Below are 25,009 nucleotides of genomic sequence, written 5' to 3'. Positions count from 1 at the left end.
TGACCAACTGGCAAGTGTCTTCACTGACATTTTCAACATGTCCCTGACTGAGTCAGTAATACCAACATGTTTCAAGCAGACCACCATAGTCCCCGTGCCCAAGGACACTAAGATAACCTGCCTAAATGACTACCGACTCGTAGCACTGACGTCTGTAGCCATGAAGTGCTTTGAAAGGCTGGTCATGGCTCACATCAACACCATTATCCCAGAAACCCTAGACCCACTCCAATTTGCATACCGCCCCAACAGATCCACAAATGATGCAATCTCTATTGCACTCCACACTGCCCTTTCCCACCTGGACAAGAGGAACACCTACTTGAGAATGCTACTCATTGACTACAGCTCAGCGTTCAACACCATAGTGCCCTCAAAGCTCATCACTAAGCTAAGGATCCTGGGACTAAACACCTCCCTCTGCAACTGGATCCTGGACTTCCTGACGGGCCGCCCCCAGGTGGTAAGGGTAGGTAACAACACATCTGCCACGCTGATCCTCAACACGGGGGCCCCTCAGGGGTGCGTGCTTAGTCCCCTCCTGTACTCCCTGTTCACCCATGACTGAATGGCCAGCCACGACTCCAACACCATCATTAAGTTTGCCGACGACACAACAGTGGTAGGCCTGATCACTGATAACGATGAGACAGCCTATAGGGAGGAGGTCAGAGACCTGGCCTTGTGGTGCCAGGATAACAACCTCTCCCTCAACGTGACCAAGACAAAGGAGATGATTGTGGACTACAGGAAAAAAAAGAGGACTGCGCACGCCCCCTTTCTCATTGACGGGGCTGTAGTGGAACAGGTTGAGAGCTTCAAGTTCCTTGGTGTCCACATCACCAACGAACTATCATGGTCCAAACACACCAATACAGTCATGAAGAGGGCACAACAAAGCCTATTCCCCCTCAGGAGACTGAAAAGATTTGGCATGGGTCCTCAGATCCTCAAACAGTTCTACAGCTGCACCATCGAGAGCATCCTGACTGGTTGCATCACCGCCCGATATGGCAACTGCTCGGCCTCTGACCGCAAGGCACTACAGAGGGTAGTGCGTACGGCCCAGTACATCACTGGGGCCAAGCTTCCTGCCATCCAGGACCTCTATACCAGGCGGTGTCAGAGGAAGGCCCTCAAAATTGTCAAAGACTCCAGCCACCCTAGTCATAGACTGTTCTCTCTGCTACCGCACGGCAAGCGGTACCGGAGCGCCAAGTCTCGGTCCAAAAGGCTTCTCAACAGCTTCTACCCCAAGCCATAAGACTCCTGAACAGCTAAACATGGCTACCCGGACTATTTGCACTGCCCCCCCACCCCCCATGATGTTTTATTTTACTTTTTTATTAAAAAATAAATACATTGTTGGTTAAGGGCTGTAAGTAAGCGTTTCACGGTAATGTCTACACCTGTTGTATTCGGCGCATGTGGCAAATATAATTTTATTTTATTTTATTTGAAGTACGAATTTGTAAAACATATGATATGTTACGAATTCTAGCTAGGTGGCTAAGTGGCTAACATTAGCTGGCTGGCTAATGTTAGCTAGGCTAGGGGTTAGGGTTAGGGGTTAGGGTTAAGGTTAGGGTTATGTTTAGGAGTTACGTTAAAGGGTTAAGGTTAGGGTAAGGGTAAGGGGAAGGGTTAGCTAAAAGGGTTAAGGTTAGGGGAAGGCTTAGCTAAAAGGGTTAAGGTTAGGGTTAGGGTTAGGGGAAGGTTTAGCTAACATGCTAAGTAGTTGCAAAGTAGCTCAAAAGGAATAAGTAGTTGAAAAGTTGCTAATTGGCAAAAATGCTAAAGTTGTCCATGATGGGATTCAAACTCGCAACCTTTGGGTTGCTAGACATTCACATATATGCCCACCCATCCACACCGACCAACCACCCTAATTTGTTTTAGCTTTATGGAACCATCTGTCTTATGTAACCATTCCAAACGTAACATATCATACTCATTTGAGTGTCACAGATTTACGTTTACTATGTTACATCTAGTCTAGTCTACCAGGGTGATTCTCCCCCTCTTCTCCCAGCCAGCATAGATGGATGGATGGAGTGAGGGACACAATGGAGAACCGCAATTGGTGGGCTCAGAGCAGGTTGCTGACGATGGAGAATGGCAATTGGTGAGCTCAGAGCAGGTTTCTGACAACAAATATTTTATGTAGTAGGCTGCTACCTATATGCCTAACATATATTAAACTAAAACATGTTTAGGGTAGGCTAGTCTAGAAAGCGGATGGTGATAAATTGAGATAGACTAGATAATGTTATCCTAGGCTACATTTGAAATAGCCTATAGAAAACATTATATATGTCAAAATATGCCAAATACACAAAGTTTATTGTCTGACATACACAATTCATGACAACAGTTTTTTTGTTTTCTAAAAGCCCACTCAGAGATGTCATAGATGAGCATGAGTAGGCACAGCAAAATAGTGCAAGTCATCCCTGCAAATAAATCATAGCTAATAAATTGTGAGAATGCAAAAGATAAATAACTTTTTACAGTATGGACACCTTTGAATCGTACAAACTGTATGCACGTTTCTAAGAAATTAATTATAGGGTGGGGTCACAGGAAAAAATGTTGACCACTGTTGTAGAGAGTTCCTGTAATATCTATGTATTCCCACTAGATGTCAACATATTCACACAATGAAACACAATTTGAAACAGCGCTTGCCTGCAATGTAGCAATGTTTGCAAAATCACTTGCTAACCAACCCAACACCAATTCACTGATAGGGGCTAAAGCAAAGGTATTTACTCCAATGCAGGGGCGTAGGCAGAAATTCGTTGGTGGGTGGGACTGCAGAAATATTTTGTTGAATATATTGTGCTGTATTCTAATGAAATAGAATTACTAGTAATTGCAATAAATACAAAAAATCTAAGTCAATTGTTTGGGCATCTTTTGTTTTTGTTTTGTACATGTGTTGAATACTATAATACTTTTGAGGCATTAGCTCATTAGCTCAGTGCTTTTTACAGTATTAATCCCTCTCACAATATAAATTCTAATTTGAGGCTTACAGTAACAAACAGTTGGGAAAAAACACTGAAAACTCCTGAAAAACCATTTACTTATTTATTCAAAATAGACACTGCATGGCTACAACCCTACCAATTTATTTGATCTGAATCCATAATAATTTCATCAGTACACATTGTGTTGTGAAACTGTAGAACATGATGGCTTGTCAAAATGCCACTGTGGTTAATTTGAGGGACCAAAGTGCAACCCTGTCCTCAGTGTGAGAGATGTGGAGTCCTGTGTAGCTGTGTGGTGTGCGTGCGTCTGCTCTCTGCCCAATACACTTATCTCACAGGAGAGGTACAGTATAAAGGGAAGGAGAGAGTGCTGCTGCTAGAGTAATTGGTCTCTGTGAGCTGTCCGTTGCACCATGAATAAGTCCACTAGCCTGAGGGTGCGCTTGCCAGTGCTGGTACTGGTGCTGGAAGTGGTTTTCCTTGGTCTCTATGCCAGCTTTGTCACCTATGACGACAATGCCAACGGCAAGTTTCAGAACAATGAGACCAACCCTATGGACAACTCCCTGTATCGAGACTATCCCTTCTTCGCTGACATGCAGATGATGATCTGCCTGCTGGCCTTCCTGCGGCTTTACAGCTTCAGCGGGATCGTCTTCAACTTCCTGACAGCCACCTTCACCATCCAGTGGGCAGGGCTACTTCCAGTTCTACTCCGATGGAAAGATCCACCTTGGGGTCATCAACCTGCTCAATGCTGAGTTTGCCTGCGCCGCGGTGCTTATCTCCTACGGGCCGGTGCTGGGAAAGAACAGTCCGGTGCAGGTGCTGGTCATGGCCCTGCTAATGATCCATATCTTTGCCATGACAGAGTGGGCTGTGCTGAAATACCTAAAGATCAATGATGCAGGTGGCTCCATCCTCATCCATCTGTTTGCCTGTTACTTTGGGCTGGGGGTCACGTTTGTGCTGTACTGGCCGAGCCTGAACAATGCCACGTCAAGGAGATGACCATTTACAAGTCAGACATCCTGTCGGTGATGGGCACCCTGTTCCTTTGGGTGTTCTGGCCCTCTTTCAACTCTGACCTTAAAGGGTGATGACCAGCACAGGCCTGTCCTGCACACCTACATAGGCCTCAGCTCCTTGTCGATGACCACCTTCGCTTTATCTGCCCTATTCAACAAGAGAGGCTAGATCACCATGGCCGACATTCAGAATGTGACTCTGGAGGGTGGTGTGACTGTTGGGGCCGTGGACATGATGATCTCCCCTGCAGCCGCCTACGCCCTGGGGGTCATGGGCTGCACCGCCTGCTTCATGGGATACAGGTACCTCACCCTGTTCCTGGCCCGCCACTTCAGGATCCAAGACCAGTCTGGCATCCACAATCTCCACGGCCTCATATCCTGCACGACCGGCATTTATGCCATCCTCATGGCCAACAAAGAAACCTATGGCCCCAGTATGTACCAGATCTTCACTCACCGCGCACCCATGGAGGGAGACCCAAAGCTGCTTGAGCTGCAGCAGCTGATCCCCAGGGCTGAAGTCTGGCCTGGGCCGCACCGCCAATGAGCAGGCCTTCTGCCAGGTGGCAGCTACACTACAGGACCAAAAGTATGTGGACACCTGCTCGTCGAACATCTCATTCCAAAATCATGGGCGTTAATATGGAGTTGGTCCCCCTTTTGCTGCTATAACAGCCTCCACTCTTCTGGGAAGGCTTTTTACTAGATGTTGGAACATTGCTGCGGGGACTAGCTTCCATTCAGCCACAAGCGCATTAGTGAGGATGGGCACTAATGTTGGGCAATTAGGTCTGGCTCGCAGTCAGCGTTCCAATTCATCCCAAAGGTGTTCAATGGGGTTGAGTTCAGGGCTCTGTGCAGGCCAGTCAAGTTCTTCCACACCGATCTCAACAAACCATTTCTGTATGGACCTTGCTTTGTGCACAGTGGCATTGTCATGTTGAAACAGGAACTGGCCATCCCCAAACTGTGGCCACAAAGCACAGAATCGTCTAGAATGTTATTGTGTGCTGTAGCGTTAATATTTCCCTTCACTGGAACTAAGGGGCCTGAACCATGAAAAACAGCACCATACCATTATTGACCTACACACAATACCCCATAATGTCAAAGTGTAATTATGTTTTTAGAAATTTCAACAAATTAGTTAAAAATGAAAAGCTGAAAATGCTTGAGTAAATAAGTATTCAACCCCTTTGTTATGGCAAGCCTTGATTGCAAGTTTGATTGCACACATAACACAGAGGGGATATCATTGGGAGTACATACAGTTGAAGTCGGAAGTTTACATACATCTTAGCCAAATATATTTAAACTCAGTTTTTCACAATTCCTGACATTTAATCCTAGTAAAAAATCCCTGTTTTAGGTCAGTTAGGATCACCACTTTATTTTAAGAATGTGAAATGTCAGAGTAATAGTAGAGAGAATGATTTATTTCAGCTTTTATTTCTTTCATCACATTCCCAGTGGGTCAGAAGTTTACATACACTCAATTAGTATTTGGTAGCATTGCCTTTAAATTGTTTAACTTGGGTCAAACTTTTCGGGTAGCTTTCCACAAGCTTCCCACAATAAGTTGGGTGAATTTTGGCCCATTCCTCCTGACAGAGCTGGTGTAACTGAGTCAGGTTTGTAGGCCTCCTTGCTCGCACATGCTTTTTCAGTTCTGCCCACAAATTTAGAGGTCAGGGCTTTGTAATGACCACTCCAATACCTTGACTTTGTTGTCCTTAAGCCATTTTGCTACAACCTTGGAAGTATGCTTGGGGTCATTGTCCATTTGGAAGACCCATTTGCGACCAAGCTTTAACTTCCTGACTGATGTCTTGAGATGTTGCTTCAATATATCCACATAATTTTCCTTCCTCATGATGCCATCTATTTTGTGAAGTGCACCAGTCCCTCCTGCAGCAAAGCACCCCCACAGCATGATGCTGCCACCCTTGTGCTTCACGGTTGGGATGGTGTTCTTCGGCTTGCAAGCATCCCCCTTTTTCCTCCAAACATAACAATGGTCATTATGGCCAAACAGTTATATTTTTGTTTCATCAGACCAGAGGACATTTCTCCAAAAAGTACGATCTTTGTCCCCATGTGCAGTTGCAAACCGTAGTCTGGCTTTTTTATGGCGGTTTTGGAGCAGTGGCTTCTTCCTTGCTGAGTGGCCTTTCAGGTTATGTCGATTTAGGACTAGTTTTACTGTGGATATAGATACTGTTTCCTCCAGCATCTTCACAAGGTCCTTTGCTGTTGTTCTGGGATTGATTTGCACTTTTCGCACCAAAGTACGTTCATCTCTAGGAGACAGAACGCGTCTCCTTCCTGAGCGGTATGACGGCTGCGTGGTTCCATGGTGTTTATACTTGCGTACTATTGTTTGTACAGATGAACGTGGTACCTTCAGGCGTTTGGAAATTGCTCCCAAGGATGAACCAGACTTGTGGAGGTCTACAATTTTTTTTAACTTCTGACTTCAACTGTATTAGGGATCAACAAGATGCAATTCATCACAAGATTAATTGATACAGTATTCACACCCCTTGACTTTTTCCACATTTTTTTGTGTTACAGCCTGCATTTAAAATTGATTAAATTAAGATTTTTTTGTAATTGGCCTACACACAATACCCCATAACGTCAAAGTGGAATTACGTTTTTCAAAATCTTTACAAATTAATAAAACATTTAAAGCTGAATTTTTTAAAGACAATAAGTATTCAACCCCTTTGTTATGGAAGGCCTAAATAAGTTCAGGAGGAAAAGCTTGCTTAACAAGTCACATAATAAGTTGCATGGACTCACTCTGTGTGCAATAATTGTGTTTGATATTATTTGTGAATGACTATCTCATCTCTGTACCCCACACATACAATTATCTGTAAGGTCCCTCAGTTGAGCAGTGAATTTCAAACACAGATTCAACCACAAAGACCAGGGAGGTTTTCCAATGCATCGCAAAGAAGGGCACCTATTGGTAGATGGGTAAAAATAAAAAAGCAGGCATTGAATATCCCTTTGAGCATGGTGAAGTTATTAACTACACTTTCGATGGTGTATCAATACAGCCAGTCACTACAAAGATACAGGTGTCCTTCCTAACTCAGTTGCCAGAGAGGAAGGAAACCCCTCAGTGATTTCACCATGAGGCTAATGGTGACTTTAAAACAGTTACAGACAGTGGTGGAAAAAGTACCCAATTGTCATACTTGAATAAAAGTAAAGATACCTTAATAGAAAATGACTCAAGTAAAAGTGAAAGTCACCCAGTAAAATAGCACTTGAGTAAAAGTCTGAAAGTATTTGGTTTTTACATATACTTAAGTATCAAAAGTAAATGCAATTGCTAAAATATACTTAAGTATCAAAGTAAAAGTAAAAGAATACATCATTTTAAATTCCTTATATTAAGGGAACCAGACGGCACCATTTTCTTGGTTTTATTTATTTACAGATAATCAGGGGCACACTCCAACACTCAGACATAATTTACAAACTAATAATTTGTGTTTAGTGAGCCCACCAGTTCAGATGCAGTAGATGACCAGGGATGTTCTCTTGATAAGTGCCTGAATTTGACTTTTTTCTTGTCCTGCTTTCGAAATGTGACGAGTACTTTTGGGTGTCAGAGAAAATGTATGGAGTAAAACAGGGGTGTCAAACTCATTTTAGCTCAGGGGCCACATGGAGGAAAATCTATTCCCAAGTGGGCCGGACCGGTAAAATCATCGTATATATAACTTAAAAACAACAACTTCAGATTGTTTTCTTTGTTTTAATACTATCAACATAAAACATAAAGCTGGAGCCTGAGGACAGTGTGTCCAAAATAGTACAAGCACAACATCACTATTAATCATAAAACACCTCAAGTTTATTTGAAAATTCTAAAGAAAAAACACACAAACACACAATGCCTCAGTGATTCACATAACTGTTTCACAGATCACAGAACTATATCAGGGTGTCATTTCTCAGGCAGAAATGTAGATACAAATAATGAAATCCTGTTCCCCAAACAAGTGCAAGAACCACAGAGTCAAGAATAGGTTAAATATACAAATAAAATAAAATCAATTAAAAACAATAGCACATCAACATAAAAACATATAAACATAAAGCTGGAGCCTGAGGACAGTGTGTCCAAAAGCACAACATCACTATTAATCATAAAACACCTCAAGTTATTTGAAATTCTGAGGACAAACAACACACAAACACACAATGCCTCAGTGATTCACAGAAGTATATCACAGATCACAGAACTATATCAGGGTGTCTCATGCAGCACTTTAAGTGGGGTTGCATAGTTTATTTGACTCCTGATACCTGGCATCTTTTAGCTTTCACCAGCGCATCAATATCAGGCGTCACATCTTGAGTGGCAGCCAACTTCAGGATGTGATTCAAGTGCTTGTGCGTGAGCCTTGAGCGCAGCTTTGTTTTATTTATGCTCATTACAGAGAACTTGCTCACAAAGATATGTGGTTCCAAACATGCACAACCGTTTTGCAGCGAGGGCTGTCAAGTTGGGGTAACCTGGCAAGAGATTCTGATAAAATGTGTCCAAGCCAGCTGCGGCAAATTTGCCCTTCAAATCCGAGTCACACTGCAAGTCTATTATTTCAAGTTGGATGCTGACGGGCAGATCAGAGGGATTCACGGTGAATGGCGAACAAAAAACTTTGAAGTCTTTCTCCAGTTCACCAAAAATCTGAAAGCGTTGCTCAAACTCCCTTAACAGTCCCGTTATTTTATCTTTGAACCGCTTCATGTCTGCCACATGTTGGGTCGCGCACACATTTTTCAGACAGGGGAAGTGAGCTGCATCACCACTGGCGAGTTGCGTCTCCCACAATGACAGCTTCAACTTGAAAGAACGTATTTTACATTTACATTTTAGTCATTTAGCAGACGCTCTTATCCAGAGCGACTTACAGTTAGTGAATACATACATATTTTTTTTTTATACTGGCCCCCCGTGGGAATCAAACCCACAACCCTGGCGTTGCAAACGCCATGCTCTACCAACTGAGCTACATCCCTGCCGGCCATTCCCTCCCCTACCCTGGACGACGCTGGACCAATTGTGCGCCGCCCATGAGTCTCCCGGTCGCGGCCGGCTGCGACAGAGCCTGGATTCGAACCAGGATCTCTAGTGGCACAGTTAGCACTGCGATGCAGTGCCTTAGACCACTGCGCCACTCAGGAGTATGCTGTCATAATGCTGTCATAATACTGTCATAATACTGCGTGGCAACTTTGTTGCGCCCTTGCAGCTGTTTGTTCAAGTTATTCAGGTGCTCTGTAACATCCACCATAAATGCAAGGTCTTGCATCCATTCTGCGGAATTAAATTCTAACACTGGTTTGCCCTTTTCTTCCATGAACTGTTCAATTTCTTCTCGTAAATCAAAGAAACGCCTCAGCACAGCACCTCGGCTTAACCATCTTACCTCAGTGTGGTATGGCAGGCCATAGATGTGGTCTTTCTCTCTGAGAAGGCTGTCAAACTGACGGTGATTCAGGCTTCTGGATCGGATGAAATTAACAGTTTGGATGACCACCTTTCATGACGTTATCCATCTTTAATGACTTGCAACACAAAGCCTCCTGGTGCAAAAATACAGTGAAAAGTCCAAAAATCACGTCCTCCATTTGCAGATTGCACTTTCTCTCTGAACTTTGTCACAACGCCTGCTTTTTTCCCGATAATTGAGGGCGCACCATCTGTAGCCAGGCTGACAGCGCGGGACCAGTCCACTCCGACCCTGTCCAGCGCGCGACGAGTGCAGTGAAAATATCAGCTGCTGTCGTTGTATCTGTCATCGGCACCAACTCCACGAACTCCTCGGTGACGGTCAATGTGTCATCAACTCCGCGGATGAAAATGGCCAGTTGTGCAACATCTGTAATGTCCGTGCTTTCATCAATTGCAACCAAAACGCAATAAATGACTTTACTTTTTGCTTCAACTTGCTGTCCAAATCCACTGAAAGATCGGAAATCCTGTCTGCAACTGTGTTTCTTGTCAGGCTAATATTTGCAAAAGCCTGGTGCTTTTCAGGGCACACAATCTCTGCTGCCTTCATCATGCATGTTTTTACAAATTCACCCTCACTAAATGGTTTTGAAGCCACTGCGATTTCATTAGCAATGAGGTAGCTAGCTTTCACTGCAGCGTCACTGATGTCTCGGCTGTGAGTAAACACAGACTGCTGTTTCTTCAGACCCACCAACAGTTCATTCACCTTCTCTCTTCTCCGCTGTCCTTGAAAGTTGTCATATTTGTCGGCATGAAGACTCACATAGTGGCGACGAAGGTTATATTCTTTCAGCACTGCAACATGCTGTGAACACACCAAACATACAGCTTTCCCATTCAATTCCGTGAATAAATAGAAGGATGACAATTTTTCTTGGAACACTCTGCACTCTGCGTCCACTTTTCTCTTTTTTGACAGAGACATATTGGGGCAATGAGGGTGCCAAAGCACATAATGTTAAAAGTAGAAGCCGTAATAAATATCGCTGGCAAAACAAAGTAGCTCATCCGGACTGGCTGCACTTGCTTGACCTATTTGCTCTGCCCCGGTATAAACAGTTTGCTTGCTTAACACAATTACTATTGCGCCATCGAGTGGACACAATTGGAACAGCAGTTTCTTTTATTGAAAAATTGCAGCTCATTTTTATACTTTACAAAATCATCTCGCGGGCCGGATTAAACCCGTTTGCGGGCCTGATCCAGCCCGCGGGCCGGACGTTTGACACCCCTGGAGTAAAACGTACATTATTTTCTTTAGGAATGTAGTGGACTAAAAGTAAAAGTGGTCAAAAATATAAATAGTAAAGCACAGATACCCCCTAAAAATTACTTAAGTACAGTGGGGAAAAAAAGCATTTAGTCAGCCACCAATTGTGCAAGTTCTCCCACTTAAAAAGATGAGAGAGGCCTGTAATTTTCATCATAGGTACACGTCAACTATGACAGACAAAATGACAAAATCCAGAAAATCACATTGTAGGATTTTTTATGAATTTATTTGCAAATTATGGTGGAAAATAAGTATTTGGTCAATAACAAAAGTTTCTCAATACTTTGTTATATACCCTTTGTTGGCAATGACACAGGTCAAACGTTTTCTGTAAGTCTTCACAAGGTTTTCACACACTGTTGCTGGTATTTTGGCCCATTCCTCCATGCAGATCTCCTCTAGAGCAGTGATGTTTTGGGGCTGTTGCTGGGCAACACGGACTTTCAACTCCCTCCAAAGATTTTCTATGGGGTTGAGATCTGGAGACTGGCTAGGCCACTCCAGGACCTTGAAATGCTTCTTACGAAGCAACTCCTTCGTTGCCGGGCGGTGTGTTTGGGATCATTGTCATGCTGAAAGACCCAGCCACATTTCATCTTCAATGCCCTTGCTGATGGAAGGAGGTTTTCACTCAAAATCTCACGATACATGGCCCCATTCATTCTTTCCTTTACACGGATCAGTCGTCCTGGTCCCTTTGCAGAAAAACAGCCCCAAAGCATAATGTTTCCACCCCCATGCTTCACAGTAGGTATGGTGTTCTTTGGATGCAACTCAGCATTCTTTGTCCTCCAAACACGACGAGTTGAGTTTTTACCAAAAAGTTATATTTTGGTTTCATCTGACCATATGACATTCTCCCAATCCTCTTCTGGATCATCCAAATGCACTCTAGCAAACTTCAGACGGGTCTGGACATGTACTGGCTTAAGCAGGGGGACACGTCTGGCACTGCAGGATTTGAGTCCCTGGCGGCGTAGTGTGTTACTGATGGTAGGCTTTGTTACTTTGGTCCCAGCTCTCTGCAGGTCATTCACTAGGTCCCCCCCGTGTGGTTCTGGGATTTTGCTCACCGTTCTTGTGATCATTTTGACCCCACGGGGTGAGATCTTGCGTGGAGCCCCAGATCGAGGGAGATTATCAGTGGTCTTGTATGTCTTCCATTTCCTAATAATTGCTCCCACAGTTGATTTCTTCAAACCAAGCTGCTTACCTATTGCAGATTCAGTCTTCCCAGCCTGGTGCAGGTCTACAATTTTGTTTCTGGTGTCCTTTGACAGCTCTTTGGTCTTGGCCATAGTAGAGTTTGGAGTGTGACTGTTTGAGGTTGTGGACAGGTGTCTTTTATACTGATAACAAGTTCAAACAGGTGCCATTAATACAGGTAACGAGTGGAGGACAGAGGAGCCTCTTAAAGAAGAAGTTACAGGTCTGTGAGAGCCAGAAATCTTGCTTGTTTGTAGGTGACCAAATACTTATTTTCCACCATAATTTGCAAATAAATTCATTAAAAATCCTACAATGTGATTTTCTGGAATTTTTTTCTCAATTTGTCTGTCATAGTTGACGTGAACCTATGATGAAAATTACAGGCCTCTCTCATCTTTTTAAGTGGGAGAACTTGCACAATTGGTGGCTGACTAAATACTTTTTTCCCCCACTGTAGTACTTCTAAGTATTTTTACTTAGTTACAGTGGCTTGTGAAAGTATTCACCCCCTTTGGCATTTTTCCTATTTTGTTGCCTTACAACCTGGAATTAAAATGGATTTTTGGGGGGTTTGTATCATTTGATTTACACAACATGCCTACCACTTTGAAGATGCAAAATAAATAAAAATCTGAAACAAACAAGGAATAAGACAAACAGAAAACTTGAGCGTGTATAGCTATACAAGAATTTCCCTGTATTTAGCGCCATCCATCATTCCTTCAATTCTGACCAGTTTCCCAGTCCCTGCCGATGGAAAAACATGGTGTTCTCGGGGTGATGAGAGGTGTTGGGTTTGCGCCAGACATAGTCTCATCTGACCAGAATAAATTCTTCCATATGTCTCCCACGTGGCTTTTGGCGAACACAAAACGTGTTTGCTTATTTTTTTCTTTACGCAATGGATTTTTTCTGACCACTCTTCCGTAAAGCCCAGCTCTGTGGAGTGTACGGCTTAAAGTGGTCCTATGGACAGATACTCCAATCTCCGCTGTGGAGCTTTGCAGCTCCTTCAGGGTTATCTTTCGTCTCTTTGTTGCCTCTCTGATTAATGCCCTCCTTGCCTGGTCCATAAGTTTTGGTGGGCGGCCCTCTCTTGGCAGGTTTGTTGTGGTGCCATATACTTTCAATTTTTTAATAATGGATTTAATGGTGCTCCGTGGGATGTTCAAAGTTTCTGATATTTATTTATAACCCAACCCTGATCTGTACTTCTCCACAACTTCATCCCTGACCTGTTTGGAGAGCTCCTTGGTCTTCATGGTGCCGCTTGCTTGGTGGTGCCCCTTGCTTAGTGGTGTTGCAGACTCTGGGGCCTTTCAGAACAGGTGTATATATACTGAGACATGTGACAGATCATGTGACACTTAGATTGCACACAGGTGGACTTTATTTAACTAATTATGTGACTTCTGAAGGTAACTGGTTGCACCAGATCTTATTTAGGGGCTTCATAGCAAAGGGGGTGAATACATATGCAAGCACCACTTTTCCGTTATTTATTTTTTATAATTTTCTTAAACAAGTTATTTTTTTCATTTCACTTCACCAATTTGGAGACTATTTTGTGTATGTCCATTACATGAAATCCAAATAAAAATCAATTTAAATTACAGGTTGTAATGCAACAAAATAGGAAAACGCCAAGGGGGATGAATACTTTTGCAAGGCACTGTACTTTACACCTCTGGTTACAGAGTTTAATGGCTGTGATAGGACAAAACTGAGGATGGATCAACAACATTGTAGTTACTCCACAATACTAACCTAAATGAGTGAAAAGAAGGAAGCTTGTACAGAAAAAACTATTCCAAAACATGCATCCTGTTTGCAATAAGGCAATTCCAACACAACACACCACTGAGTACCACTCTTCATATTTTCAAGCATGGTGGTGGCAGCATCATGTTATGGGTATGCTTGTCATCGGCAAGGACTAAGCAGTTTTTTAGGATAAAAATAAATGGAATAGAGCTAAGCACAGGCAAAATCCTAGAGGAAAACCTGATTCAGTCTGCTTTCCAACAGACACTGGGAGACAAATTCACTTTTCAGCAGAACAATGACCTAAAACACAAGGCGAAATATACACTGGAGTTGCTTACAAAGATTACATTGAATGTTCCTGAGTGGCCTAGTTACAGAATACCTATCTATCAAGTTCAGGTCATGCTGAATTAGAAAAAGTGAAGCTCAAAAGAAACATATAATACTCAACCTCTTTTACAGTCTTAATCTCCTGTTTACAATTTTAATCTATAGTTTACTATCTTATCAGCACCTCAATAATCGTACCACTCTATATCAGCACCAGCGGCTAATGTTAAAATTGCAACAGTGCCAGAAGTGTTGGTTGAAGGACCAAGGAAAGTCTACCCTGATAATAACATTGATGATGAACAGCTATTTATGACAGATATGTATCTATTTGTGTACAGTGTCTCTTTTCATTGTGATACCCACATACTATGTATTATCTTAATTTGAGCCAGTTTGCTACAGTAGGAAAAGAATCCTGCAGCAACAGGAAATGTGAATTATTATCAAAGATTTGTATAACTTAACCAAGATATTCCACAGCCCGTCATTTCAAATGGGAACAAATGAGTCATAGTGGGCAGAACAAGAAAGGAGGTGGGCAGAGTCAAACACGAGCTAGCAAGATCCTATTGTTTGTTACGTGTGCGTGTGCAATAACTCAATTTGCCTTTGAGTTCCTTCTAAACAACGCAATTTTTTACAACTTTGGCAAAGGGTATAGTCTACAAAACGTAGTCAACTATGTTCATAACAGATTCTAGTTTTGGGGACAGAAAACTGTATTGAGATCAAATGTTTCATCAATGAGAAAATTAGCAGAATGTCGGCCAAAATCCATCTTGTTCTATCTTCTCCCACTGCCAGCCACTGCCGGCCACATATTTGGTAGTGAGTGGAAACGCCAAGCCGATGCTTCACATTTATACATCCGGTGAAATATCTGTCTCATTGTTCTCTCTGTGTTATTATGTGGATTATAATTAATCTACATTTTTGTAGGGGTTGATACATTTTTCATGAAAATCAAGTAAGTGGAAATACAAACTTCAAAAGCCTGTTTAAACCTCAAATACACTACAAATTTGTAATTTCTCCTGCAACAGGGTGATCAAATTAAGATCCTACATCTGTATTGTTGACCGGCACAAGGTGTTCTATTGGAAAAGGCAACAAGTACCATGAAACCATGTGTTTCATGTGTTTGATACCGTTCCATTAATTCCCTTCCAACCATTACAATAAGCCCATCCTTCGATTTAAAGTGGCACCAGCCACCACTGATAGTGACTATTGTTGCTGAGTGGACTATCTTTGTTGAATAATAAAATAATCACTCTTCAAAAGTGAATTGCCGTTATTGATGACTCCCTTAACTACACAGTGTTTGCGGTGGTGGGACCATGTGTCCTTCATATCTTTGTTGGATCTTTTAATTGCCATTGCAAGGCCAAGGCCCAGAGTTGTTCCTGGTCAGGTCACATGGTCAGGAAAAAACCCTGGCCCCACACATTAGGAATACAACAATTTTTATTAGCAGGTCAGTGTTGTTGCTTTTGCACTTGATAAAGCAGTCTTGTGTGTGAAGCCCTTTGTCACTGGTCCCCTCTCACAGAAGCTCTGGGAACAGAGCCATGAAGGATTGCTGGGTTTCCGGATACACAGGTTCAAAGTGGTCAAAACATTGTATTATGTCCACATCATTGATTTCACCCAGAGTTTAGTAAGGCTTTTAAGACAATATCATCCACATTACCCATTATCTCTGGTAGAGAGTACAGAGCAGCATCACTTCAAACTACTTTGAACTTTCTGTCCACTTTCATTTCTATGGACGGTCCTACACATAATCTGCAAAAATAGTCTGCAAAAACAGTTTTACCAAGGTATTCATTCTTTATTATGGGATTATCGTTATTTTATTGATCATCGTTAATTTACCATTTTGACCATAAAGTATTTTCTCATGAACAATTATCGCTTGTGGATTATTACTCGTCTGCCATCCTGATTGAGATAAGATGCTGGACAACACAAAGTCTACAAGATAACAGAACATTATAGTACATTTATATCTATGAACAGTTATCCATACAAATAATACATCATATCTAATATATATTGGGTGAATATTTTGTGAACATATAGTATACTTTGTTATTAACCCTGTTCGATCCCCGGGACCACACGTACACAAAAAAATTTATGCACGCATGACTGTAAGTCGCTTTGGATAAAAGCGTCTGCTAAATGGCATATTATAATATTATTATTATAAAGTCTAAGCCCTGTCTAAGCCGGGGGAGGGGTTCTAAAATAACATATGGAATTGTTTTAAAATGGTCATACCAAGGATTATTTAGCTATTTGATTTTGAATTTTAAGACCGCTTAAGGTATACAAAAAATAATTTTTTTAAAATAATGGATTAAACATTGAATTTGGCATTACTGCTATTAGCCAATAGAAACACATTGAATAACAGATTCACTACATGGAACAACAGATAGTCCCCAAAATAAATCGAAAGGAAGTTTATTCTGTCCTACATCTGTGAAATATAAGAAAGATCAGGAAACTTTTGTTTATTTTTTATTACATGTATTTATCCCCTTATTTTAGGCACTAAACTATCTCCATATATACTTCCATTCATTCTTTAAACTGGTACCGGGACCTTCGAACAAGTCTTGTGAGGCTTGTGGGCATCCTAGAGCAAAACGAAGAGTATCAGCTTTCCACAGAAGGGTCATATTAGTGTGTAGCCCAAACCGTTCCGATGCTACAGACAGAAGTTGGCAGAAGAGGTTGTACCGACTTCAGAGGAGTCTTGTGAGGCTTGTGGGCGTCATATAGCAAAACCGTTCTGATGCTACATACGATTTTGTCACAAGACCGATTTTCGGGATGTCTCATGGTCTGACAAACACCTCTCTAGCTCTGTCACCTTTCACAGCAGATGCAGAAGGGCGATATCAGCAGATGCGGTGGATTGAGATGTAGCTCATGCAAAAAAGCACAGTTTAAACAGACGGATTTTGATGGGGATTTTTGTATTATGTTAATTAGATTTCCACAGGGGCGTGACCATTGTAGGCTAAGGGTTCATTTAAATTAAATCAGTTTAGGAGTTTAATTGGATTTCCAAATCAACAATTGAAAATTATAATTATTTTCAATGAGGATTTGGGAATTCAATTCACCTACTGAATTCACTGACTTGAGAAGGAATTGACACATCCCTTAAGCAGATACAAAATAAACACCTGTGGTTACTGCAGGCAAATCCACTTTAGAATTTTGCATAAAAACAGCACAATTCAAAGATGGATCCATTATAACAACATAGGACAAACATTTTAATGCAGACAACTTTCTAATGCAGTCCAGATACAGTGTGTGGATGAATCGTGTTAGGTTGTATTTTGAATGGAACACCCCTTTAAACGAAGAGCTCACCCTGAGATGATCTTGCTGCCAATGTTGGTTGCAAATGTCTCAAGAATTTGACCTCAATACAGTTAAGGCCTTAGAAACACTCCATAACCCAAATGTGTAATCATTTAAAATCAATGATATCTTTAACATTTTCATAAAAGTTTTAACCCCCAAAAAAACAAGCAATTTAATACCCTGGTACCCTCTAAATTAGTGGTATATGTGTGGTATATGTGGTATATGTAGTACAGTAATGAATTCTAGATTTCAAATGAATTTCAGACAAACTTATCAAATACAGTGATAACAAACACGTTGTATAGTGATTACAACTTGCAAAGCCTCATGCCTGTATCTCAAGGCCTAGTCACTCACAATCACTAATGAGTTTAAACATTAACATATCAAAAGGTCTATGACACATTATTACCCTTACAGGAGAATCCGACCGTCAAATGAACTGAAAATAAATATGCAGAGAACTTAAATAAATGATCAGTTTTTTGTTTATTACGAAAGGAGGTATTAACAATTTAGACATAAACAACATGGATGAATATCTCAACGATATAGAAATTGATTGCTTTTCACAATTTTATCTCCATACATTTCATTATCAGTTCAACCTTACTGTTAGGCAGGATCTGGAGATTATAGAACGGCAAACAACATTCCCCGGAAGATAGGCACAGCCATCTGAAAATGTGGCATTGAAATAATAGAGGAAATAACCCTATTATTTCATAAAAATGGCCGGAACGCAACCAATGGAATGGCATCAAACACCTGGAAACGGTGTGTTTGATGTATTTGATACCATTCCACTAATTCCGCTCCAGTCATTCCCACAAGCCCGTTTTCCCCAATTAAGTTGCCACCAACCTCCTGTGCTTTGCATGTAGCCTCTTACCTCCTACTGGCTTCTTGTTTGAGCCTCAACTTCAGACAAAGGGTCAGGGGACTTAGATAAGTAAGTACGGGCCTCAACAAGTTGTAATAATGTCTGACTGCATGTACTGATTACTGAAGTTAAACCACACAGTTGTCATACACACACTGCTCTGCAGATTTTGATATTAGGAAGAGCAAGGGGATATATTTTTTTAAAGCTAACAAATAGCGACACTCAGTGGTTATGAAGTGAAACTGCGGCTAGACAACCAACGTCATCTCCAAATCTTGCCAAATAAAAACACAAAATTTCAATAACAGATTGGAAAGCGTATCACCAATGTTTTGTCTCTCAGACATGGTTGGCATAGCCGTCATTGCCATCCACTGTGTCCAGAGTTTTGGTGCGATCCGTTTGCACTGAGGCGTAGAGGTCAGAAAGCACAGAGACCGTGTCGGCGTTGTTGTTGGCCACGGTCACTTTCTCCGCTTCCTGTGGCCCCTGTAGTGTCACCACGTCAGAGTACTCAATCTGGGGCTGTGGGGAGCTGCGGCCAGACACCATCTTTGGGGCCTTCAGAGTCAGGTTGGCATAACAGTCCTGGCCTTTAGAAGGCGCCTGACAGAAAGAAGAAACATGGTAAATGTATGTTTAATAAAGGTCCAATGCAGCCCTTTTTATCTGAATATCAAATAATTTCTGGGTAACAACTAAGTACCTTACTGTGATTGTTTTAATTAAAATGGTCAAAAAGAAACAAAAATAGCTTCTTAGAAAATAACAATTTCTCAAGAAAGAATTTTGCTAGGACTGTCTGGGAGTGGTCTGAGTGTGGAGGGGAAAACCTGAAAATTAGCTGTAGAGAGGTTTGGAACTCTCTTTCCTATTGGTCTGCTAACTAATTTACCGCTTGGTGATTTTACCAGGCAGGCCAAAACTTCATCCTACCAATACAGGCTGAAATTTCAGGCAGTCTTTTCAAACAGTTCTTACACTAAAAGGGTATTATCATAATTTTCACAAGTTCGCAGTATAATTCCAACCACGTAGGGAAATCACGTTTTTGACTGCACTGGTCCTTTAATATAATCTTCTCCACCAGCCAGCACTCTCTAGCAATTGAGCCTGGGGACAAGGTTATGTTTAATATACTGTAGAAGCTTTTGGTATGGGCCTATACATGACACAAAGAGCTAGGTAACACAAATAATTAACAATAACAGGAGACATTTGTGCTTCACAAGGAGAAGGTGTAGAAAAAGTAGCACCTGACCACTTTTGACCGGACGATCTCTGACGGATGACGAACTGAGTGGAAGTTCTACTCCTGTCAACAAAGAGAAACCAGTTGTGAAAAAGAGGATCATTCAACCCTGGGTCACTCATCACATGGAATTGTGTTTTCTTGGTGTTATTACATGTAACTACATAGTAACTATACTACAAAATACATTTGAAAAACAAAATTACCTGTTTTATTACATTACAATTCACAATGCTTTGCTTTCTGGGGCTTACGATATACTCTGACAACAGTGAAACATTGACATTCAAAATGAAATTCAACTGAAATTCTGCAAGCAAGTATCTTTTGGGAACTTCTTCTCACTAGTCTGGGTGTAGCTGATGTTCCCATAGATAGGGTTGTCCTCCATGTCCCTCAGTCTCAGACTTAGACTGGTTGATTCCCATCGAGGATGAGGAGAGAGGAAACAGTGAGGTCATTAGCAAAACAGATATTAGCATGTAATAATAGTCCAATACCATCATGATCAAACCAGATCAACTAATCTAAAGATGAATAAAGACAATAATCCATGATCCAGAGCCATGCAGATACTGTATCTATATCTGTCTATATACTGTATATATGGCTCTGCATCATTCATTGCAGTCCCAAAGAAAAAGTCCAGTGTCTGTGCCCATCTTAATCTTTTATTTTTATTGGCCAGTCTGAGATATGGCTTTTTCTTTGCAACTCTGCCTAGAAGGTCAGCATCCCGGAGTCGCCTCTTCACTATTGACGTTGAGACTGGTGTTTTGCGGGTACTATTTAATGAAGCTGCCAGTTGAGGACCTGTGAGGTGTCTGTTTCTCAAACTAGACACTCTAATGTATTTGTCCTCTTGCTCAGTTGTGCACCAGGGCCTCCCACTCCTCTTTCTATTCTGGTTAGAGCCAGTTTGCGCTGTTCTGTGAAGGGAGTAGTACACAGCGTTGTACGAGATCTTCAGTTTCTTGGCAATTTCTCGCATGGAATAGCCTTCATTTCTCAGAACAAGAATAGACTGACGAGTTTCAGAAGAAAGTTATTTGTTTCTGGCCATTTTGAGCCTGTAATCAAACCCACAATTTCTGATGCTCCAGATACTCAACTAGTCTCAAGAAGGCCAGTTTTATTGCTTCTTTAATCAGCACAACAGTTTTCAGCTGTGCTAACATAATTGCAAAAGGGTTTTCTAATGATCAATTAGCCTTTCAAAATGAAAAACTTGGATTAGCAAACACAAAGTGCCATTGGAACACAGGACTGATGGTTGCTGATAATGGGCCTCTGTACGCCTATGTAGATATTCCATAAAAAAATCAGCCGTTTCCAGCTACAATAGCCATTTACAACATGAACAATGTCTACACTGTATTTCTGATTAATTTGATGATATTTTAATGGACAAAAAAAAGGAAATTACTAAGTGACCCCAAACTTTTGAATGGTAGTGTATATATATATATATATATATATATATATATATATATATATATATATATATATATATTTTTGTTTGCAGGATTCAGATTCAGAGATTCAGATTCAGAGTGTTTAATAATCACATGTACAGGGGTTGCAGGTGTTATTGCAGGGTACAGTGAAAATCTTAGGCTCTGAGCTCCAACATGTAGGACTAAGTGAAATAAAACCATGAAAATTGTAATAAAAAACAACAACAATATAAGTAGAAATAGCACTATATACATCATAACTGTAGCAGTGATGAATAAAAAAAATGTCCATTGGTGTGGAGGCAGAGTAAAGACTGTTGAGGGGGTGTGGGGGAATGACCATTGAGGGGGTGTGAAAAAACAACAATAAAAATTATATTTCAAAAATCTATAATATATATATTAACAACTGCAAAAGCGATGAATGTCGTTGGGAGAGGGGGGGTCCATAGTGGGAGTAGCAGGGGGCGGGGGGAGCAGGTAGCTGACTAGTGGTGGCTATTCAGCAGCCTGATGGTCTGAGGGTAGAAACTATTGGCCAGTCTTCCAGTTTTTGCCATGATGCTCCTGTACTGACTGTGTCTGAGTGATTGAAGCAGGGAGAACAGGGCATGGCTTGGGTGGCTGGGGTCCCTGAGAATCGGCCTTCCTGTGACACCTGGTGTTGTAGGTGTCCTGTAGGGCAGGCAGTGTGCACCCAATGGTGCGTTCGGCTGCACGTATCACCCTCTGAAGCACCTTGCGGTCCGCAGTGGTGGAGTTGCTGTACCAGGCTATGATGCAGCCCGAAATTATGCTCTCAATGGTTCTCCTGTAGAACACTGTGAGGGCCCTCGGGGACAGGCCAAATTTCTTCAGCATCCTGAGGTTGAAGAGTCGCTGTCGTGCCTTCTTCACCACGGTGTCCATGTTGTTAGACCATTTCAGCTTCTCTGAGATGTGTACGCAGAGGAATTAGAAGTTATTGACCGTCTCCACGGCGGCCCCGTTGATGAGGATGGGGGCGTGTCCAGCCTGGTTCCTCCTGAAAACCACAATCAGCTCCTTTGTTTAGCTAACGTTGAAGAAGAGGTTGCTTACCTGGCACCACGCCGTCAGAGTGCCTACCTCCTCCCTGTAGGCTGTCTCGTCGTTGTTGGTAATCAGGCCTACTACTGTTGTGTCGTCAGCGAACTTGATGATGGAGTTGGAACTGTGTGAGGCCACATATTCATAGGTATACAGGGGAATACAGGAGGGTACTGAGGACGCACCCTTGTGGGGCCCCCGTGTTGACGATCAGTGTTGAGGAGGTAATGTTGCCTACCTTCACCACCTGGGGGCGGCCCATCAGGAAGTTCAGGACCCAGTTACATAGGGAGGAGTTCAGACCCATCGCCGTGAGCTTTCTAATGAGCTTATAGGGCACTATGGTATTGAAGGCCGAGCTGTAGTCGATGAACAGCATCCTCACATATGCATTTATTTTGTCCAGGTAGGTGAGGGCAGTGTGCAATGCAATGGCGATTGCGTCGTCCATGGATCTGTCAGGGCGGTATGCGAATTGGAGAGGGTTGAGTGTGTCGTGGAGGGAGGATGTGAGTGCTACTGGTCGGTAGTCATTCAGTTCAGTTACTTTCCCTTTCTTTTCTTGTAGCAGAGCTTCAACTGTTAGATGCACCTCAGCTGTAGTGATGCATAAAACAGTGGAAAGAGGCACGCTGCTAGCCGCCATTGTACTGGAGAACAAGCGCCCACGCGTGGACTATTCGGCCTCCCCATCTTTCCAGACCAGATTTATATCCCCCAGAAAGGCTGGATGTTCTGCCCCTGCCTGCTATGAGAGTGAGCAAGTGAGCGAGCGAGTGAGCGAGCGAATGAGTAAGTAAGTGAGCCAGCCAGAAGGCGCTTTAACCAGTGAGCCAGCGCTTCAGCCAGTGAGCCGGCGCTTTAGCCAGATTCATTCATCGGTATCATCACAATCTAATTCATGTATTCAATACATAGGCTGGTTTGCACTTAGTTTTGTAGACTTTCCATTGGCGCACAGAAACACAATCCACAATAGAACTAAGGAAAGGTGAATACAATGGAGGAACACAACTGATATGAATGTATAGCCCTCAATCTATACCAAAGCAATGCTCTATAATGGAAGGTAAAATTGTTGGAGATTATGACTTAAGAGTAACCCAAAGTTACTTAAAGTAAACCTCTGCATCTCTGCATGTCCGCAATATTGTAAAAAGTCTAAAAATTAGATTGTCCCTATTGCCTAGATATTTCCCTTTATTGTACATGGTATGACACTGATGGGGTGATTTAGAGTTTACTGATTGCCGGAAACAGTGAACACAATTGCATACATTTCTCTTCTGACAAAAACAATGTGTTAATATTCTGTGAACAAAGCACTTAACAGTGAATTTTGTATTCACTGATGACATATGTATTTAAAGTTTTGCAAAAGGTGGTCTATGATATGCAAGTCAGGTACAAAACCAAGAATATGATCAGATGATCTGTAAATGGATTTGAGCACAGATTAAAAAATTGCTTGTAGGCGATACACACCTCCTTCTGAAGCGGGGCAGAAATGTATTTCCTTTATCTGTAACAACAAAATAGTGTTCTCTGTCAGTTTTTTCTTTTAAATCAGAGATAGTGTTAACTTTTGACTTCAGTCTTACCTGTACAATGTGTTGCGATACAGCAAAGAATATTCCAGCACACTGTAAAGACCAACATTGTGCTGACAACTGCCAGTAGGATCCACAGCTCAAAAGACCCGCAGAAAATACCCAAAACTATGGGGAGAACAACAACAAGAAAGAGAACAGGTGTATAACCGTTAGTATACATTGTTTTCTTTGCATTGGGCTGACAAGATTTGATGGCAAGTCTGATAAAGACTTTCGTGTCGAAATTTTGCACAATAAAACGTCAGGTGCATGGAATAGTGTGTGGGTATTCATCTTTCTTTCAATATTTTTTTTTCAAGATGGCTTGTCATGTGTAATATGTATATAGCTCCAGAAGACACTGAAATGAATAAATAGTTCAAAGTAAACTAAATGAACCCACACACTGTTGTAGGCTCCCACATGTCGTTTGGGAGCCTACAACAGTGTGTGGGTTCATTTTGATTACACTGCATAATACATTTAAAAATGTAACACTGACACCAGTCTTTGAGCCTGAAGAGTTTTGAGTTTCATCGTTTTTTTTATGGCATGTACATTTGACCTTTTTGACCTCTTGATGATAATAAAATATTGTCTAACTTCAAACAAGCTTTTAAAAAGGACACCACAATATTGTGAGTTAAAATAGATCAGACTTACCTGTTGTTTGAGTGCTGCTGTTACAGCTGCTTGCCATGATAGCGAGTTTATACGCCTGATAAATTCAGAGACTCGCTTGAGAAAAATTAAAAATTAAAATAATAAATCCCTCCCTGTGACTTTCTAAAAGATTGACCCAATATGTAATTATATTGAAACGTAATTCTGTACTAAACTATTATATTTGTATTTTAAGGTGTTGGTTTTAGTGATGCAGGTTAATCTAGGGTTCTTTCTGGGAGTTTGCTGCAGGATGTTAGCTTGTCATGTTCTTTTGTGCATCAGCAGGGCAATCTGCAGAAAACCACAATCCTTCCTATGAAAACAACTCATGCTGAGCCACATTTTGGTAATGCGCAAAAGAGAGAGAATAATATGTATGAGTTTTATATCAAGGGATGCAGCAGCGCTTTATTTTTGTCTGAAAGATTCTGACTAATTTTTTGTTTGTACGTTTTGGGAAATGTACTAATGTGCTTGCTAGTGTGCAAAAAAAAATGAAATTATAAAGTGTCTGCAAATATTTAAAAAGTATTGTAATTAT

The 25,009-nt window shown here is 41.6% G+C and overlaps 1 pseudogene; it reads left to right on the top strand.

The window, feature by feature from the left end:
* The first annotated feature begins 3,409 nt into the window (after positions 1 to 3,409).
* LOC121578796 lies at positions 3,410 to 17,087 on the top strand (annotated as a pseudogene).
* The last annotated feature ends 7,922 nt before the right edge of the window (positions 17,088 to 25,009 follow it).

This window comes from Coregonus clupeaformis, unplaced genomic scaffold, assembly GCF_020615455.1.
Source record: "Coregonus clupeaformis isolate EN_2021a unplaced genomic scaffold, ASM2061545v1 scaf0043, whole genome shotgun sequence".
Taxonomy (NCBI): domain Eukaryota; kingdom Metazoa; phylum Chordata; class Actinopteri; order Salmoniformes; family Salmonidae; genus Coregonus; species Coregonus clupeaformis.
Note: the sequence above shows the minus strand (reverse complement) of the source record. Positions and strands in the feature narration are given on the sequence as shown.